Source organism: Argopecten irradians, chromosome 13 (assembly GCF_041381155.1).
Source record: "Argopecten irradians isolate NY chromosome 13, Ai_NY, whole genome shotgun sequence".
In the NCBI taxonomy this organism is placed as follows: domain Eukaryota; kingdom Metazoa; phylum Mollusca; class Bivalvia; order Pectinida; family Pectinidae; genus Argopecten; species Argopecten irradians.
The window spans coordinates 6,795,728-6,800,438 of NC_091146.1; positions in this window are offsets into that span (position 1 = coordinate 6,795,728).

Consider the following 4,711-nt stretch of genomic DNA (forward strand, 5'->3'; position numbering starts at 1 on the left):
GCTGTTGGTGTTTCTCCTTAGAAACCTTAAAGGAGGAGCAGAAAAAGGATCCTGACCTAACGCTAATACGAAGATGGTTGGCCTCCAGTTTGGAACCGACTAAAGACGCCCTGTTTCTGTCCAGTGAAGCGACCAAATATTACTGGATAAACAAGGAGCGCCTCCGGGAGATAGACGGTGTCCAAAAGAAACGAGAGAGACCAGACTTGGTGTTGATACTGCCCCCAGCCTTCCGAGAGGAAGCTTTGAGACTGCATCATGACCTCCCTTGTGCGGGACATCAAGGAATTAGTCGCACCCGATGTCCGGTGAAAGTGAAGTTCCATTGGTACGGCCTGAGTACCGAAGTCCGGAATTATGTCCAAGATGTAACGTCTGTAACGTTAATAAGAAACCAAATCGAATCAGTCGTCATGCCCTAGTAGGTTACCACGCTGGAGTCCCCATGGAACGAGTCAATTTGTTTGTTTGTTTGATTTATTAACGTCCTATTAACAGCTATGGTCATGTAAGGACGGCCTCCCATGTATGCGGTGTGTTGCGTGTATGTTGTGCGAGGTGAGTGTACTGGGAGACTGCGGTATGTTCGTGTTGTGTCTTCTTGTATAGTGGAACTGTTGCCCTTTTTATAGTGCTATAACACTGAAGCATGCCGCCGAAGACACCAAGCAACACACCCCACCCGGTCACATTATACTGACAACGGGCGAACCAGTCGTCCCACTCCCTGTATGCTGAACGCTAAGCAGGAGCAGAAACTACCACTTTTATAGACTTTGGTGTGTCTCGGCCAGGGGACAGAACCCAGAGCCTTCCTCACAGGGGCGAACGCTCAACTCAAGGCCAAAAGTGAGGCGGTGCCAAGGGAGGCATTAGGAAAGATAACGTCAGTTAGGAAGAAGAGAAAAGATAAGATCCTAAATTTAGTCGCCTTTTACGATCATGCAATAGGTGTAGCAGGTACAATTCTTAAGACGTCGTCCATTTCTGGCTGGAGACCTTCCCGAACCCCTACTTCAGCGTGTCCGGGATGGTCAATCATTTTCAGCCAGTACAGCAGCGAGCTCTCCGAGCCATTCCAAGGGATCGCCTCATCTTGGAGACGGATGCCCCCTATTTCCCGGCGCCGGGATTTCCACATGGGGCTCCCCACCTATTGGGGTATACCGCTCAGCGCGTAGCAGAGATCCTTGGAGACCTGGACATGACGGCCGTGCTGGAGGTAACAGACGAGAACGCTTTCCGTCTGTTCCACTAGAGTGCCCCGGATACAGTTGGCCCCCGGAGACGGTGGACTATCAAAACGATGAGGACCCGTGAGCCGAAGCCGGTTCATGGGAACGGACATCAGATCCCCGAGACTCCTTTGATCCCTGGGCTATGCCATTTACCTCGGTTGAGAAGCCAGCCCACAACACACCTCTACCTAAACCCTTGGTCACTCCTGTAGACCCTGCATCGCCAAAGCCTCCTTTTCCAAATCCTCTGCCTCTACCCTGAGCCGGAGTAGGTTCATCGGAACGGACATCAGATCCCCGAGACTCCTTTGATCCCTGGGCTATGCCATTGAATCCCAAAAAAAAGTGGAGGGAGGAATGTAGTGAAATTGCCCAGGGATGTCAAGCGTCCCGGAGACCCCTGGCTGAACACCACCAGAATGACCAGAGCTAGACCCCGACCTGAGAGGACGTGTAACACAAAACACCCTACAAGCCGGGATTTTTGGAATCCTTTCCTACGACTACGTTAGCCGTACTACAGCAACACCAACTGGCCCACGACCCCGCAACGCGGACTAGGTAAGTTGGCTGCCGTCACTAGCGTATATATTTTACAATATTATCGATTATTATGGATGTGGTAAATATTCATACCTTATTAACTGCCGTTAGTTTTAAGATTACGTCACCCTGGACATTTACAAAATGTTCACCGTCTGTCGAGTGCTAGAGTTTGTCCAAAATTTTGTTAGAGTTGTCTTTCTTCCATTGTAGTTTTACGTCCATGTCATCCTGAACTCATCGGGTATTATCAGGAGAATCTATTCCCCGAGGAGTTCTGGATGAAGGCCATGTGCCATAACACAGCCGTGATAAATGCATCTCCATTTCGCCACGAAATGTATTTGCTTCGAGACAAATTTGATTCAAATTACAAAATTCATTATGGCATCAATTTTGATGTTCGAGATGAAATATTGATTTCATTTTTTTTCCGTTAACTGTCACTAATAGGGAGTAAAGGTCTGGGGGAACAAGCTTCGGAGCGAAGCATTTTTGGGGCGAAACGTCTTCATTCATTGTAAACACCATTTTGGGGACGAAAAGTCTAGATACTTTGTAGATTATGCAAGCCGTAATATACTAAACGCTTATTTCAGTAACTGTCATATTCAAAATTTGCTATGTTTGTTTGTTTGTTTGATTTATTAACATCCTTTTAACAGCTATGGTCATGTAAGGACGGCCTCCCATGTATGCGTCGTGTTGCGTGTATTTTGTGCGAGGTGCGTGAAATTACATATGTGAAAAGTTCTGTTTTTCTTCCCATCGAAGTCAAATGCAACCTCCATAGAAACGCAATGAGAAATGTCTGCAAATGAAACCAATTCAGACTGAAAAGTCGTCCTGCTGTACATCAGTCAGTCATCTTTCATAATTGCACTTGGGAATTTCAATGAAATAAAAATAACTATTTTAAGTTATTCTAATCATGTATAAATCAGTTTCAAATCATGTCTAAATGTTTGAAAAATGTTGTTGCTATGTTCTCAAGAATTTGATATACAAAACCAGCATGTATCATCACATGAAACAATTTTACAATATTTCATTACCATGTTCAGTAATGGGTAACTTTATTTTCGATTAAAAATTCCCAATTTGTTGCAAAAGTTTTTCTCCAAAAATAACCTGAAAAATCACTGGGACTAAAACATGCATGCATCCATCCACAATGTCACCTCCGGACATGAGCGCTTTTTGTTTGATTGTTTGATTAATTAACGTCCCATTAACAGCTATTGTCATGTAAGGACGGCCTCCCATGTATGTGGTGTGTTTTGTGTATGTTGTGCGAGGTGCGTGTCTTGAGAGACTGCGGTATATTCATGTAGTGTCTTCTTGTAAAAGCTATATCACTGAAGCATGCCGCCGAAGACACCAAGCAACACACTCCACCCGGTCACATTATACTGACAACGGGCGAACCAGTCGTCCCACTCCCTGTATGCTAAGCGCCAGGGGACAGAACCCAGAGCCTTCCTCACAGGGACGAGCGCTCAACTCAAGGCCAAAAGTGAGGCGGTGCCAAGGGAATTAGGAAGGATAAAGTCAGTTAGGGAGAAGAGAAAAGATAAGATCCTAAATTTAGTCGCCTTTTACGATCAAGAAAGATGTTTTAAGTTGTTGAATACACTGCCGCTAGGAGCGCTAGTATCTGCGAGCAATTTCTAAGCCAATCATATTGAGGAAATTGACTGAAAGAGAATTTTGCAACCACGATCACAATGGCGAGGTCCCTGTGTTATTGGACACAAAAGTCACAGATAGTCATAGCTAAGTCAAGATTATTTCAATTAAAAAATTCAGATTTATCACTTTTCTCTGGATTGCAATTATATTAAAGCGCGGTCGAAGTGACTCTTACGAAATGACCTGACCTATTAGAGACAAATCGTCACAGTGGGAAATTGGACACCTCGGCCCTGCTACATGTCCGCCGGGCCGAGGTGTCTTGACAACCTCAACCTCGGACCTGGTAGAAGTCGGCCTCTGTTATGTATATCTTAATCGGTCCATAATCCGGTTAGTAGTGTGTTCCTGTTATTATCTCGTTTGGGTTTTATAAATGATGCTGGACCTCAGCCATATTGCTTGTTTTAATGTGCTAGATTAGGCATACATTACATGGTGTCAGAAGCGGGATTGAGGATGCCTGAAGAGTAATTCGTCATACAAAGTAACCCGTTAATATCTACAACCATGGATTTATCCGGTGGGGCGCCACAATTTAATTGGGATAGCGCAGACCTTCCTACCACGTGGAAAAAATTCGGTGGAGGTGATTTCGTGTACGCCGTCCCCGATACCGTACCCGATCCCCGTACCAGGAATTATGTTTATTACATATTACTCGACAATAAAACAAGCTACGATAATAATTGTGGTACGGTTAGATTTGGAATCCAATTTTACATCACTGTGTCAAATATCAACGCACAATATTCTTTATTTTTCTCATAATTGCAAATATTCGTTTTTCAAGAGGTGATTTCTTGTACGCGCCGCAATCAACCCGTGAAGTTTCAATATAATTTTGATGGCAACACTAGCAATTTAAAGAGCTTTTCATCATATTTTGTTGTATTCTTGTAATTCAATTATGAAGCATATATGATTGATATTAATGCCAAGGAATTTTAAAAAAAAAGATTCTGGCCGTTGATTACAATACCAGAAAAAATCTTGCTTTTAATTATTACCATGTATCAACGGCGATGGCGTACAAGAGTCAGTCTCAACAGAGTCTCAAGATCCACCCAACGAAACCCCTTACCCAGACCAACTGGAGCTAAAACTCCTAGTATAAAACTTATAATATACATTGTATAAACTTATTGACATGTAATGCCACGACAACTACGGGACTAGTTCAATCAAGTCCAATTTTATTTTACATATTGTATAACTCTTAATTAAATTTATAGTTA